The sequence below is a fragment of the Geotrypetes seraphini genome, chromosome 2 (genome assembly GCF_902459505.1).
Source record: "Geotrypetes seraphini chromosome 2, aGeoSer1.1, whole genome shotgun sequence".
In the NCBI taxonomy this organism is placed as follows: domain Eukaryota; kingdom Metazoa; phylum Chordata; class Amphibia; order Gymnophiona; family Dermophiidae; genus Geotrypetes; species Geotrypetes seraphini.
In genome coordinates, this window is record NC_047085.1 from 500722852 (window position 1) to 500740100 (window position 17249).

Below are 17249 nucleotides of genomic sequence, written 5' to 3' on the forward strand. Positions count from 1 at the left end.
TTGCCTGGTGTGCCGTACGGTCAGGGCCGCCATCAGGGCAGTACCACCAGTCTAGGGAGAGGGGCGGTCCGCCCCACGTAGACAGGAGAGAGCTGGACGGGGGACCCGCGGAGTTCAATACATCTCGAGCCGCGAGGCTCGTCTTCTGTTCCTGCCTGCCCTGCAGCTAACATATAGCCGATCGCAAGCGTTCCCCGATGTCAGCGCTGACGTCGGAGGGAGGGCTTAAGCAAAGCCTGCCCTCCGACGTCAGCGCTGACGTCGGAGAATACTTCCGTTCGGCTATTTGTGCGCGGCAGGGCAGGCAGGAAGCAGAAGACAAGCCTCGCGGCTTGAGCTTCGTTTTGCTGAGAAAGTTGCAAAGATGGGCTGGGAGGCAAACACGGAACACAAAAGGGGGGAGGGAGTGCGTTTTGGACACAAGGCATGAACTTGGAAGAGAGGAAGGGAGGGAAAGAGATGCTGAGGTGGGGGAGGGAATGCGTTTTTGGACACAGAAGAAATGGACTTGGGAGAGAGGAAGGGAGGGAAAGAGATGCTGAGGTGGGGGAGGGAATGCGTTTTTGGACACAGAAGAAATGGACTTGGGAGAGAGGAAGGGAGGGAAAGAGATGCTGAGGTGGGGGAGGGAATGAGTGTTTGGACACAGAAGGCATGGACTTTGGAGAGAGGAAGGGAGGGAAAGAGATGGTTGTGTACACGGGGAATAGAAGAAAGGAGAATTTTTGGTCATAGGGAGGGAGTGAGGTACAGATAGTGGCATACTAGGGTGGGGGGGGCGGTCTGCCCCACCCCGGGTTTACGTCCCAAGGGGGTGCACAGCTTGCCACCCTCCAGTGTTGTCCCTAGGCCGGCAAACTGCGGCTCTTTAGCCACTTGAGTGCCACCGCCGCCATCGGGAACAGGCCGGCGCCAAGTTCTCCCTGCTTTTCCCTGTGGGGCTGGCTAACTCTCGCCACTCGCGTCAATTCTGACGTCGGAGAGGACGTTCTGGGCCAGCCAATCGCTGCCTGGCTGGCCTAGAACGTCCTCTCCGACGTTAGAATTGACGACGGGTGGCGAGAGTTGGTCGGCCCTGTGGGGAAGAGAAGCAGGGAGAACTCGGTGCCGGCCTGTTCCCGATGGCGGCAGTGGCAGCTTATTCCTCAGTGGCGGTGGCAGCATTATAAAATACTTTCTTTGTGTTTATTTGATTCCTATATATTTATATATAGTCAATATAGGCACAGTTAAATTTTTTAACTTTTTCTAATGGTGGTGTGCCTCGTGATTTTTTTCATGAAACAAGTGTGCCTTTGCCCAAAAAAGGTTGAAAAACACTGATCTAGCTGATGTACCTGGGGCAATGGGGGGGGCTTAAGTGACTTAATATATGGCTCCCATGTGGTTCTTGGACATTGAACATGCCATTCAGTATGTTTGGATGATTTCACAATGATCCCTTTTCATTAACTTTGACTCTCAAATCAACTTTACCCAATGAAAATATTCTATACTATGGGCCTGATTCTAAAAATGGTGTCCTACCGTCATCTAACAGACCAATTGGGATGCACTTTTTTTTAAAAAAATAATCGATGGGGCGAAGGACGCCTACAATGCAGGCGTTGTATGTACAGAGACATCTAGGCACACCTACAGACGCCTATGGCCTGCATAGGCCTGGTTTACTCCAGAAGTGGCCTTAGGCGTCCATAGGTGTGCCTAGGTGCTTCTCGTAGGCACGAGTCAGACGCCTTAAACGTAGGCCTGTAAAATGCCGCATTTAAGGTGACTGTGGAAGAAACTAGACACGATTCTGTACACAGCGCATCCGGTGACTGACACGCGGTAGGTGCCCGTTTTGCAGGCACCAACCGCGGCAGGCTCCGTTTCCAGAATCAGGCCCTGTGTGTGTGTGTAATAGAAGTAACTAAAACACTTTGCTGAACCTGTCTCAGTGCTCCAGCTCTTCCAAATAAGCCCTTGTGGTGCAGTTGCCGGACAGTAAAGAAGCCAAAGAACGAATGACCGGAATAGGATGCAGAGGATGACACCGGAGTCAAGGCAGCATTGATTGCATAATAAATCAACTCAAGACATATCAGCCTCAACATAAAGCAAGGTACTTCAGGCTCCTAGCTAGACGGTGCATGTTTGGCATCGAGACCAAACAGAGACATCCAGTGGAGTGGCAGAAGTTTTTCTGTGCTCAGCAGTGCTATTTTGGATTCAGGCCGGGTGATTTATCTGTATATTTGTCCTTGTTCCTTGATGTATATCGGTTACAGCAAGAGGAAGATCAAGGTGCATCTGGCTAAGCGCCACAGAAGGTTCCAGACTAACAAAAAGCAGTGCTTGAAACAGCATCAGTTGTCTTATCCCTTATTAGTCTTTAAGCCCGTTAGATTAATAGATGTGTCTGTCTGTCTCTCTCCCTGGCCCCCTGCCTATCTCTTTCTGCCACCCCCTCCCCCCCCGAGCAAACCAAGATTGCTGCCTGCCCCCCAGCACACCCCTCCCCCCGAAGCAGCTCCTTTTCCCTCTCCCCCCTCCACTTCCCTGTGCAGCAGTAGCAGCCAGACGCCTCGCAGCACCCCAGACACCCTCCTGCCGTTGCCGTCACCGCCGCAAGCCACCGCGCGCGCCGCAAAATCGAACACGGCCACGGAGTCAGAAATCACGCTGTCAGGGATCACTCCGTTGTAAGTGCGCATACGCGCATAGGGTTTTATTACAGAGGATTTGTTGTCTTATCCCTTATTTGTCTCAATTTCTATCAATTATTGTATTTCTTAAATTTTTCCCTATTGGTAGCGTATGTCCTATACGTTTAGTCTACGTTGCATGTATTGTTCCTTTGAAAGTTGTAAAAATTTTTAGCTAGGTTCGTCGCTTAGAAGTATGATTAAACGATTAATCAAATTTTAAATAAAACTTGAAACTTGAATTGACCTAAGAGAATTCTTGAACATGTTGTGGAAGGATGTGACGGATTCGGAACCCTCAGGAACAATTCTGAATTTTCAAACTTAATTCCATTATTCTGTTCAGCCTGACTATGGAAGCGAAATAATTTAATCTGGCATAAACATCATTGTTGTGCCCCACTGATGCGTAAGTGTCTATGTGGCTACATTTGATTGGTCCATCAAGCCCAGCATCCTGTTTCCGAGATTGGCCAATCCAGGTCACAAGTAGCTGTCAAGATCCCAAAGGAATAAAACAGATTTATGCTTCTTATCCTAGATATAAGAAGTGAATTTTCTCAAGTCTATCCTAATAATGACTTATGGTCTTTTCTTTTATGAAATTATCCAATCTTTTTTAAACGCTGCTTTAGCTAGCTGCTTTTACCGTCTGACCTTCCTCTTCATAGTAACATAGTAACATAGTAGATGACGGCAGATAAAGACCCGAATGGTCCATCCAGTCTGCCCAACCTGATTCAATTTAAAAAATTTTTTTTTTTTTAATTTTTTCTTCTTAGCTATTTCTGGGCAAGAATCCAAAGCTTTACCCGGTACTGTGCTTGGGTTCCGACTGCCGAAATCTCTGTTAAGACTTACTCCACCCCATCTACACCCTCCCAGCCATTGAAGCCCTCCCCTGCCCATCCTCCACCAAACGGCCATACACAGACACAGACCATGCAAGTCTGCCCAGTAACTGGCCTAGTTCAATATTTAATATTATTTTCTGATTCTAAATCTTCTGTGTTCATCCCACGCTTCTTTGAACTCAGTCACAGTTATAAATCCTGTGTTTTAGGGTAGCACTGATAGAACCTGCAGTTTTGTTTAAAATACTGTGTTTTAGGTGGTATAAAGCCTATATTTCTGGTGCTGTGGCTCAGGGTAACTAAAGTAGGGAAAATCTGTTATAAATCCTGTGTTTTAGGGTAGCACTGATAGAACCTGCAGTTTTGTTTAAAATACTGTGTTTTAGGTGGTATAGAGCCTATATTTCTGTCTTAACAGTATTCAGCCATTGTTTTCTGCTGATTAGGTGGAGAAGGGAGGGGTTCTGTTTTATTTCTAAGGTTAATTGCATTATCTTTGGGACAGTGCTGAAACAAGGCTGCCCTGTGAACTTCTAAAAGCTAAGTTACTCAACATTTCATATTCTACTCTTTTCACTGGTTTTCAGCATTATATCTGCTTAATTTCTCTTCTCCTCCCTGTTTCTTACTAAAAAAAATATAAAAAAGCACAAAAAAATCCTTCTCTTTCCTCTGTTAAATCTTATTTCCTCTTCCTGCAGTTTTGTTTAAAATACTGTGTTTTAGGTGGTATAGAGCCTATATTTCTGCCTTACTAGTAGTCTTACTTATAGTCCCACCAGCCCCAGGGACCACTATTCATATATAGAGACCCATATAATCAGGACTTCACAACCAATCAAGATGACCTTTATTCTATGCAATCACTGTGGTGCTTTAATTCCAAGACATACTATTTGGAGGCTTAAGGCTTGCCCCATCTGTCTTCAACTTGCCAGTATTAAGGAGGAGCTCTGCAAACTTAAACAGGAATTGAGTACAATTAAAGCAGCTTCCATCACTCCACAAAATCATACCAACTTACCACCTCTACCTCAGAGAATAAAACAGCCCAGGAATAAATGGGTCACAGTAGGCTCAGGAAGACTGCGACATGTAACACAGAAACATCCACCTTCACTAATATTACCTCTACAGAATTCCTTCGCTCCACTAGTGCACTGCGATACTCAGGAAAACAGAAGGGAGGTGGGACTGGAACCAATGAAGGAAACTCAAGAGAACAAGAGCACCCTAAGTACAAATAAAAAAGCCAAAAACAGAAAACTATTACTGTTGGGGGATTCCATCATCAGAGGCATTAACCTTGGAACACAGGGCGAGGAGTCCAAAATAGTGAAATGTCTTCCAGGATCCTCAGCTACCAGGAGTTCCAGGCAAATATTGACTATAATTAAGGAAGAAACTAAGGATTTTAACACTGATGTTGTTATCCATCTGGGAACAAATGACCTGGCCAACAACTCCACACTTGCAGCACAGAAAGCTTTTCGGGAGCTTGGTGAGGGCGTGAAACCTTTTGTAAAGACTTTAGCTTTTTCTGAAATACTGCCTGCATATGGAAAAGGAGAGCAAAGAATGAAAAACACAGAGGACTTTAATAGATGGCTCAGAGCCTGGTGTCATCAAGAAGGCTTCAGGTACATAGGAGGATGGGGAAATACATGGAAGGACAAGAAGCTATATTGCACTGATGGGCTACATATTACTACAGCAGGAAAAAGAAACCTTGCAGAGAAATTTAGACAATATTTTTCCAGGCATTTAAACTAGAAGGTGGGGGTGGTGTATGTACGAAGGACAATTATAGAGACCACCCCCGGCAAAAGAAAAGATGTGATAGTAGTAAAGGCTGCAACATAAGCAATATCAGCAACTCATTTCTTAGTATTGCAACGGAAAGTGAAACGACACAAAAATCCATACGAAAAAGGAGATTATCGCTGAAAAATAGCTGGAAAGCGATGACCACAAATGCTCGCAGTCTAAGCAACAAAGTTCATGATCTGCAAGCCCTGATATTAGAGGCAGATCTAGATATTGTTGCTATCACAGAGACATGGTTCAGTGAATCACATGGATGGGATGCAAACATACCGGGATATAATCTTTTTAGGAAGGACAGAGATGGTCATAAAGGTGGAGGAGTAGCTCTCTATGTAAAGATCAATATCCAAGCGACCGAAATGCAAGGGACCTGGGGAGAAGAAGAAGCGATATGGATTGCTCTGAAAAGAGAAGATGGAACTTCTATCTACGTGGGTGTAGTCTACAGACCTCCGACTCAATCGCAGCAAATTGATAAGGATCTGATTGTGGATATCCAAAAGTTTGGAAGGAAAGAGGAGGTTCTGCTGTTGGGAGATTTCAACCTGCCGGATGCGGACTGGAATGTTCCGTCTGCGGAATCGGAAAGAAGTAGGGAGATTGTGGATGCCTTTCAAGAGGCTCTGCTCAGAGAAATGGTGACGGAACCCACAAGGGAAAAAGCGATATTGGATCTGGTCCTCACAAATGGAGAGAGTATCTCTAATGTTCGAGTGGGTGCTCACCTGGGTAGTAGCGATCATCAAACGGTTTGGTTTGATATAACGGCTAAAGTGGAGAGCGGCCGCACGATACTTAAAGTCCTAGATTTCAAACATACGGACTTTAATGCAATGGGAAAGTACCTGAAGAAAGAGCTGTTAGGATGGGAGGACATAAGAGAAGTGGAAAGACAGTGGTCTAAGCTGAAAGGAGCGATAAAAATGGCTACGGACCTTTATGTGAAGAAAATCAATAAAAACAAAAGAAAAAGGAAGCCGATATGGTTCTCCAACCTAGTGGCTGAGAAAATAAAGGCGAAAGAGTTGGCGTTCATGAAATATAAAAAAACCCAAGAAGAGGAGAGCAGAAAGGACTACAGGGTGAAACTGAAAGAAGCCAAGAGAGAGATACGTATGGCGAAGGCACAGGCGGAAGAACAAATGGCTAAAAATGTAAAAAAGGGAGATAAAAATTTTTTCAGATATATTAGTGAAAGGAGGAAGATAAAAAATGGAATTGCTAGGCTAAAAGATGCTGGGAACAAATATGTGGAGAGTGATGAGGAGAAAGCAAATGTGCTAAACAAATACTTCTGTTCTGTGTTCACAGAAGAAAATCCTGGAGAAGGACCGAGATTGTCCGGCAAAGTTACACGAGAAAATGGAGTAGATTCTGCGCCGTTCACGGAGGAGGGTGTTTATGAGCAACTTGAAAAACTGAAGGTGGACAAAGCGATGGGACCAGACGGGATCCATCCCAGGATACTAAGGGAACTCAGAGAGGTTCTGGCGAGTCCTATTAAAGACTTGTTCAACAAATCTCTGGAGACGGGAGTGATTCCTGGGGATTGGAGGAGAGCGGATGTGGTCCCTATTCATAAAAGTGGTCACAGGGATGAAGCAGGAAACTACAGGCCGGTGAGCCTCACTTCAGTTGTTGGAAAAATAATGGAAGTGTTGCTGAAAGAAAGGATAGTGTATTTCCTTGAAACTAATGGGTTACAGGATCCGAGGCAACATGGCTTTACAAAAGGTAAATCGTGCCAAACGAACCTGATTGAATTTTTTGATTGGGTGACCAGAGAGCTGGATCGAGGACATATGCTAGATGTAATTTATTTGGATTTCAGCAAAGCCTTTGATACAGTTCCTCATAGGAGGCTGTTGAACAAACTTGAAGGGCTGAAGTTAGGACCCAAAGTGGTGAACTGGGTCAGAAACTGGCTGTCGGACAGACACCAGAGGGTGGTGGTTAATGGAAGTCGCTCGAAGGAAGGAAAAGTGACTAGTGGAGTCCCTCAGGGTTCGGTGCTGGGGCCAATCCTGTTCAATATGTATGTAAGTGACATTGCTGAAGGGTTAGAAGGAAAAGTGTGCCTTTTTGCAGATGATACCAAGATTTGTAACAGAGTAGACACCGAAGAGGGAGTGGAAAATATGAAAAAGGATCTGCAAAAGTTAGAGGAATGGTCTAATGCCTGGCAACTAAAATTCAATGCAAAGAAATGCAGAGTAATGCATTTGGGGATTAATAATAGGAAGGAACCGTATATGCTGGGAGGAGAGAAGCTGATATGCACGGACGGGGAGAGGGACCTTGGGGTGATAGTGTCCGAAGATCTAAAGGCGAAAAAAACAGTGTGACAAAGCAGTGGCTGCTGCCAGAAGGATTCTGGGCTGTATAAAGAGAGGCGTAGTCAGTAGAAGGAAGAAGGTGTTGATGCCCCTGTACAGGTCATTGGTGAGGCCCCACTTGGAGTATTGTGTTCAGTTTTGGAGACCGTATCTGGCGAAAGACGTAAGAAGACTTGAGGCGGTCCAGAGGAGGGCGACGAAAATGATAGGAGGCTTGCACCAGAAGACATATGAGGAGAGACTGGAAGCCCTGAATATGTATACCCTAGAGGAAAGGAGAGACAGGGGAGATATGATTCAGACGTTCAAATACTTAAAGGGTATTAACGTAGAACAAAATCTTCTCCAGAGAAAGGAAAATGGTAAAACCAGAGGACATAATTTGAGGTTGAGGGGTGGTAGATTCAGGGGCAATGTTAGGAAATTCTACTTTACGGAGAGGGTGGTGGATGCCTGGAATGCGCTCCCGAGAGAGGTGGTGGAGAGTAAAACTGTGACTGAGTTCAAAGAAGCGTGGGATGAACACAGAAGATTTAGAATCAGAAAATAACATTAAAGATTGGAACTAGGCCAGATACTGGGCAGACTTGTACGGTCTGTGTCTGTGTATGGCCGTTTGGAGGAGGATGGGCAGGGGAGGGCTTCAATGGCTGGGAGGGTGTAGATGGGCTGGAGTAAGTCTTAACAGAGATTTCGGCAGTTGGAACCCAAGCACAGTACCGGGTAAAGCTTTGGATTCTCGCCCAGAAATAGCTAAGAAGAAAAAAAAAAAAAAAAAAAAAAAATTTTAAATTGAATCAGGTTGGGCAGACTGGATGGACCATTCGGGTCTTTATCTGCCGTCATCTACTATGTTACTATGTTACTATGTTACTCTCCACCACCTCTCTCGGGAGCGCATTCCAGGCATCCACTACCCTCTTCAACTAAACAGCCACCAGCAGACAGCCTCCATTATATACCCTACTTCTAATGAATGTTTTGTTTTGCAACTCGTCATGTCCTTAAGCTACCGTGAACGTCTAACGTAATTTACTGTGAATGTCCTTTTGAAACCCGCTCTGAGCTCCCAGGAGGACGGGATAGAAATCGAAATGATGAAATAAATGATATCTGTACTGAAATCCTATTTCACCAAATAAACATCCAATCAGTATATACCAGAGAAAGGGACAAAAATATAAATTATTTTGAGAAAAAGGCCTCAGTATTTCCAGGGATATAAGATAACTATTATCTCTATTTCAGCTTCAAAGCTGTCATAGGAACTACATCCCTGTAAAAAAAAAAAAAAAAAAAACCCCTCCATTTACAATTCATCAAGCGTATTTAACTCAATCAATTCACGTCAAATATTCAAATATCACTTCAAGAATTATTTAAAGATCAAAAGCACTTATCTGTAAGCATGCCCCATCTCCAGTCGCCAAAAGTCCATAGCAGAAATCAAAGTCCTGGGGGTTGTAGTCAAAAATGATCACGCTAGAATAATAGTCACTCCCAGGATCAGACTCATATCAATCCATAGATTTCCTGACAAGGTCTTGTTTCACTATTAAGCATCTTCAGGGGAAAATACCTGCTGCTTCACTGGCTTTTTTTCTGTACTGAGATGTCATTCTGAAAATTTAAAGCAGAATTCAAAACTATACCTTTTCAATCTTGCTTCTCCAAGATTATGGACATAGAGTGGCAGTGCTGGGAAGACCTTCTAGCCAACCTGAATGACTTCTCCTTCACCTCACTTTTCAAGTTTTATTTAAAATTTGACACTTATCAATTTTTCTAAGCGAAGTACAATACTAAAAAAAAAAAAAAATGGGAGGACACAATTACATGTATGGACAGGCTCAAACAAACACTAGACTGACTCAGTGATCAGGAGAAGAGGGAAGCGGACTACAATGGTTAAAAGACAGAAGAACATTTAAGGGAAGTACAATTAGGCGAGGTTTGTATACAGTAAAGTTAAGGAGGAGTAGATGGTGGACACTGTGGTATGCCAAGAAGAAAGAATCATAGACAGAAGGATCTGAGGTTTCTGTTTCGTTCACCTGCAACAGTGTCATCAGAAGCAGAGAGCCTTAGGAAGAAAGAAATGACAGGTGAATTCCACTAGAGGGCAGGAGTGTGTAATGCAGGGAGAAAAAGAACCAGGCCTGGAGTGGCAGCCAGGAAAAGTGTGTGAAACAAGTTGGAAAAGATAGCAGAGAGAAGCAAAGAGAGGACACAGACAGATTTGATTAATTCATACTATCCAGTCCTTTCTTCTTTTACTGCATCTACTTACAGCTTTCCATATCTTTCTCCTACCTCAGCCATCCCATTTCCCTTTGTCTTGTTAACGAAAGATTAGATTCTTATCTCGATAATCTTGAGTCCATACAGCTAAATTATGGACTCCTGTGTATATGTAACAGAACCAGTCTTTCATTTACTCTTCCATTTCTCCTCCTCACTCCCTATCCAACATCTCTTCTTTATCTCTCTCCCTCTCTCTTCCCCTGCCATGCAGCAGCTCATTTCTCTCTCCCCTGCCAATTAGCATTGCCCCATCTCTCTCTTTTCCCCTCCACAATTAACCCCTCTTTATCTCTCTGTTCTCTCCTTCTAGCATTACTCCATCTCTCTGCTTCCCAATCAAGCATCACCCCATGTCTCTCTCTCTGTCTTCTCTTCCATGTGTATCTCTTCTTCCCCCCCTCCAGCATTACTCTGACTCTCTGTTCTCCCATCTAGCATTACTCCATTCTCTCTTTGTGTCAGTGGCGTACCAAGGGCGGGAAGTTAGGTCCATCCTGGGTTCAGCGAGCTCAGGGGTGCTGGAGTGGTTGCAGGTCTGCAGCCAGCCTGCACGAGGTCATTGGCCTCACCGGCCCCCAGCCACTCTGACATGTTTAGATATGATTGATGAATGGATTTTACAAAACAAATTACACTTCCCTTCCGTATTTGCGAATTCCGCATCTACGGATTCACTTATTTGCGGTTTTAAATCAAAAAATACATTTTCATTTTTCAGGCTATTTTAAGCCCTGTAAGCCCCCCCCCCCCCCCCTTAAGCCTTATCTGGTGGACTAACGGGTTTTCAGGGCAGGAGCGATCTTCCCACGCTCCTGCCCCGTGCAGATCGCTCACAGGAAATGGCATGAGTGACTACGGGAGCTCAAGATCATTGGTTCTTTGGAATCCTTGGTCGAGTCTCCACTCATGGGATCCCATACTATAGAACTTCAAAAATCTATATATATAAAATATATAGGAGTCCATTTGGATTTGAGTTTGACCTTCCCTCCGCAGTTAGTCTCAGTAGTCAGATCTTGCTTCTACTCTTTGCGTATGATACGTTCAATACGATCGTATATAGACACTCCTTGTTGTGAATCTCTCGTATATAGATTACTGTAATGCCATGTATACAGGACTCCCTGTCAAGCTTCTATCAAAAAATTGCAGTTCAAAATACTGCGATTAGAGTTATTACAAACGCTCATAGATACAATCGTGTGACCCCCATTATTTAAGGAATATCACTGGCTACCAATAAATTTCAGGCTGATGTTTAAAGCCTTGACCTTGGCCTTTAAAGTGTTAAATAGTGGGCAACCTGACTATCTTGCAACGCTTCTTGGCCCATATAAACCTTTGCGATCACTAAGATCATCAAATTTAAATAGATTGATCGTACCACCAATTCACCTGGTTAAACTTAAGTCAACTCAAAACTGCTTTTTTTTTTTTTTAATCAGTACCTTTCTTGTGGAACTCACTTCCTAATAAACTTTGTGGTGAACTTTCTTATATTACATTTAGAGCCAAGCTGAAAACTTACTTATTTGAATTGGCATCTCCCTCTTTGTTGTCAAAACAAGACATCAAGCACCAGTCTTCCGTCGCTGTTTTATTTACTTTCCAAGTTTTGGGAAGTTACCATCTCCTGTTTTCATGTTCTTAATTAAAGCAGCGTGTAAGTTATTGTCTCATAATACCGGGAGGAAAAAAATCTCAGAAACCCGCTCGGAATCCAACCAAAGGTAAACTTTAGTCCGAGACTTATTGGTTCTGGCTTTCTATCATTGATTCTAAAATACCTCCCAGACGTTTTTGAGACTATACTAATGCTGTGACAATTTGCCCGTTAAAAGTGATCGTTTAAATAAAGGCTAGAGCAATATATCTTATCTACTAATAGCATACAGGATAAGAATATCTCATCTTTTCTAATATGAAATATTGGGGTTAGGATTACATTCCACTCTATTGATTATTAAGTACACATATCATTGAAACGATCACTTTTAACGGGCAAATTGTCACAGCTTTAGTATAGTCTCAAAAACGTCTGGGAGGTATTTTAGAATCAATGATAGAAAGCCAGAACCAATAAGTCTCGGACTAAAGTTTACCTTTGGTTGGATTCTGAGCGGGTTTCTGAGATTCTTTTCCTCCCGGTATTATGAGACAATAACTTACATGTTGCTTTAATTAACAACCCATTTTGGCTTAAACTGGGTGTGATTCCCACTGCCACTCCTTGTGTTCCTGGGCAAGTCACTTAACTCTCCATTGTCCAGGGTGCAAAGAAAACTTAGATTGTGAGCCCACTAGGGGCAGAGGAAAAAGTGCCTGCATATAATACATTGAAAACTGCTTTGGTTGTTCCACGGAAAGGTGGAATATCAAATCCATGACCCTTTACTACCGATAGAACTAAATGTTTTCCAGAGAAGGGAAAATGGTAAAACCAGAGGGCATAACTTGAAGTTGCAGGGAAGAAGACTTAGGTGTAATGGTAGGAAATTCTTTTTCACGGAGAGGGTGGTGGATGCCTGGAATGCTTTCCCGAGGGAGATGGTGGAGAGGAAAAAACAGTGATGGAATTCAAAAAAGCGTGAGATAAATACAGATGATCTCGAATTAGAAAACAAATGGTATAAATTAAAGAATTAAGGCCGGTATTGGACAGACTTGTACGGTTTGTGTCCCATATATGGTGATTCGGTGTAGGATGGGCTGGGGAGGGCATCAATGGGAACTCCACTGATATGGAACATGAGGACGTTACTGGCCAGACTTTACAGTAGATATCCTGCAAACAACGGGATGATTGGATAAGCTGAAGTGAGCTTAGATGGCAACTTCAGTAGTTGGAACCTAGGACAATACCAGGTGGACTTTTAGTCTATGGCCCAGAAATATCAAAGAAGAGACAAGGTAATTTAATCTTGTATTTCTAATGAGAATAACTAATGGGCAGATTGGATGAACCGTTCTGGTCTTTATCTGCCGTCATTTACTATGTGACCTGGCAGAAACCCAAAGTGTAGCAACATTCCAGAGCTGAGATTGTGATGTCATAATGCCTCATTCCACCAATGCCCAAGAGCCAGCATCATCAGTGATGTCACAATGGCTTGATTAGATGGCAACTTCAGCACTTGGAACCTGGGACAATACCAGGTGGACTTTACAGTTTAGGACCCAGAAATATCAAAGAAGAGTCAAGTTAATCTCATCATATATTTTTTAATGGCTATAACTAATGGGCAGACTGGATGGACCGTTCAGGTCTTTATCTGCCGTCATTTATTGATATTAATACAGAACTTCCACATGAACCTCTGGGGGATGTATGTATCAAGGGACGTTTCATGAAAACTTGCCTCTGATCCAAAAATATCTAATTACAGCAGGACTACTGAAGGAAAGAGGGAGAGACCTTCCTTTCTGAACACGCTGCCAAGTCCCTCATCCGTGCTCTCATCTAGATTACTGCAAAGTGCTTCTCACGGGTCTTCCGCTAAGCCATCTCTCTCCTTCAATCTGTTCAGAATTCTGCTGAACGCCCCGTATTCCGCCAAGGTCGTTTATGCTCACGTTACCCCCTCCCCCCTCAAATTGCTTAATTGGCTCCCTCTCCACTTCTGCATACAGTTGTAATACCCTTCTTGATTATGCCTAGCATTCTGTTTGCCTTCTTAGCGGCCGCTGCACACTTTGCCATCAGCTTCATTGTCATGGTGGACATGACAATGAAGCCGACGGCACAGTGTGCAGCAGCCGCTAAGAAGGTAAACAGAAAGCTAGGCATAATCAAGAAGGGTATTACAACCAGAACGAAATAAGTTATCCTACCGTTGTATCGGGCGATGGTGCGTCCGCATCTGGAGTACTGCGTCTAATATTGGTCGCCGTACCTTAAGAAGGATATGGCGTTACTCGAGAGGGTTCAGAGGAAAGCGACACATCTAATAAAAGGTATGGAAAACCTTTCATATTCTGAGAGATTGGAGAAACTGGGACTCTTTTCCCTGGAGAAGAGGAGACTTAGAGGGGATTTGATAGAGACTTACAAGATCATGAAGGGCATTGAGAGAGTAGAGAGGGACAGATTCTTCAAACTTTCAAAAAATAAAAGAACAAGAGGGCATTTGGAAAAGTTGAAAGGGGACAGATTCAAAACGAATGCTAGGAAGTTCTTCTTTACACAACGTGTGGTGGACACCTGGAATGCGCTTCCAGAGGACGTAATAGGGCAGAGTACGGTACTGGGGTTCAAGAAAGGATTGGACAATTTCCTGCTGGAAAAGGGGATAGAGGGGTATAGATAGAGGATTACTGTACAGGTCCTGGACCTGTTGGGTCACCGCGTGAACGGACTGCTGGGCACGATGGACCTCAGGTCTGACCCAGCAGAGGCATTGCTTATGTTCTTATGTTTTATTGACCTACAAGTGTATTCTGACTCCTCAATATCTCTTCTCTCTTATCTCTCCCTATACTCTGCCCCGGGAACTCCATTTGTTGGGTAAGTCTCTCTTGTCTGTACCCTTTTCCTCTACAGCGAACTACTGACTCCATCCCTTCTGTCTTGCTGTGCCATATGCCTGGAACAACCTGCCTGACTTGCTACGACGGACTCCGTCTCTGGCAGTATTTGAGTCCAAGCTGAAGGTCCACTTTTTCGAACTTGTAAAGCACCACATCTGTTTGTCATTTCCTCTGTAGCCCCCTACCCTCTCTTCCTCCTTTGTATTTCCCCACATGAACAGCATTTTGTATACAGTATACCCCCGCGAATTCGCGTTTCAGAGTTTGCGCCCCCAGTCGATCACGGTTTTTCCCTCTGCAATTACAATTAGAAAAATTATCCTCCACCCGCCTCTTCTGTGACCCGGGATCCCGCCGTGCGCATCCTCTGGACCCGCAACATCACTGATGCGCTCTGCCTGACCTGTGATCTGAGCAGCGATCCCAGCCCGGGTCAGAGCCGCAAGCGCCACCGCCTACATTGGCACTTGCAGAAGCCGCCGACACCGCCCCTGCAGCCCTCTACCTTCTCCGATCCCCACTCCTCTTCCACATTCAATAATCGCGGTTTCTCTCTCCCGTCTCCGATCCCCGCTCCTCTTCTGCATCCAATAACACTGCACAACAAAGTTTTTGCTTCCTGAACACTGCTGGGTGTTTCTTATAGAATTTTGGGTGCTGATCATGAATATTACATCAAAAATTACCCATCACGTACCATTTCAGAGAAATCTTCAATTTTGTCGTGATTTTTTCTTATATTTGGATGCAAACAATTTTTTCTCCCATAAGTGTCTTATCAACAACGGTTTGTGCCGCCTGGGTATGTCCATGCATAAAATCTAGCCAGGTTGGAAGCTGTTTTATGGAAGATGACATCCTGGGCATGTCTGGGCAGGTCTGAACGAGCTTGCGCTGTCTCACCATGCTATAATGGTGGCTTCCATACACCGATCCTGCTCATTTGGTTAATATAGATAGTCCGTGTGTGTATATAGTATCAGTATAGTAAAGTATAGTAGTATAGTAGCTGTAGCAATATAACAGTAAGTAAGCTTGATGCTATAGACGTTTTGGTGTCGGGCAATATGTCTCGTCGGTGTCGTAACAGCCGCGACACATTCTGCTATATCTGTGGGGAATATACACTTACGCCTCAGAGACGTTCGATGACTGCCCTTGTAAAGAAAGCCTATCATCTGTATTTTGGCTGCAAAATAGGTGATCAAGACAAGCAATGGGCGCCTCACATTTGCTGTGCGACATGTGCTGTTAGTCTGAGAGCCTGGCTCAGAGGTACTCGAAAGACGATGCCATTTGCTGTTCTGATGATATGGCGAGAACAGAAAGACCATGTGACGGACTGTTATTTCTGTTTGACTAATGTGTCTGGTTTCTCTGCCAAAAACAAGAAGTCAATTGAATATCCTAATCTGCCTTCAGCAATGAGACCCATGCCACATGATGACAGTCTTCCAGTTCCGAAACCACCAGAGGATTGGACCTTAGACGAACCAGATGAAGAAACTGCAGTGCAGGGTTCTAACAGTGACATTGACCCGGATTTTGAACCATCCTCATCAGGCGATCCACATCTGATAACACAGTCCGAATTGAACGATTTGGTCAGAGATTTGGGTCTGTCAAAAGCAAAAGCTGAGCTGCTAGGTTCGAGACTGCAGGAATGGTGTTTGCTATCACCAGGTACGAAAATTTCTGTGTTTCGAGACCGGCATCATGATATAACCAAATTTTTTGCACAAGTCGACAGTCTCTGTTTCTGTTGTGACATTGAAGGATTGTTCTCGGTCTTTGGTTGTGATCACAACCCGGAAGAGTGGCGTCTTTTCATTGATTCGTCAATGTTAAGCCTGAAAGCTGTTCTGTTGCACAATGGCAACGTTTATCCTTCAGTACCTGTTGGCTATGCAGCACATATGAAAGAAACATATGAGAATATGGAAATGTTACTAAAGTATGTCCAGTATACCAGGTATAACTGGAATATCTGTGGAGACCTCAAAGTCGTTGCTCTGTTACTAGGACTGCAGCTTGGCTATACAAAGTACTGCTGTTTCATCTGCGAATGGGACAGCCGAGACAGAGAGTCGCACTATTCTAGAAAGAACTGGCCACTCCGTAAAAAGTTAGTTCCAGGACAGAAAAATGTAGCACATGAATCGCTTGTTGACCCGACAAAGATATTTTTGCCTCCTCTTCACATTAAACTGGGACTCATGAAGAATTTTGTGAAAGCAATGAACAAGGAAGGGGAAGGTTTTCGTTATTTAAGACAGATGTTCCCAAGAATAACTGATGCCAAGATCAAAGAGGGTATTTTTGTTGGCCCCCAGATCAGACATGTTATGAGTGACAAGCGATTTGAAGATCTGTTAGTTGGGCCGGAAAAAATTGGCTGGAAAGCCTTGAAAGACGTTGTTGACAATTTTCTGGGCAATTACAGAGCCCCAAACTACATTCAGCTGGTAGACAAACTTCTCAAAGCATACAAGAGAATGAAGTGCAATATGTCACTCAAGATTCATTTCCTCCATTCACACTTGGACTTCTTCCCCGCAAATCTCGGTGCTGTGAGTGACGAGCACGGTGAAAGGTTTCATCAAGACATAGCTACGATGGAGAAACGATACCAGGGCAATTGGAATCCGTCAATGCTTGCCGACTATTGTTGGATGCTACAACGTGATGCACCAGACACTGAATATAAAAGAAAC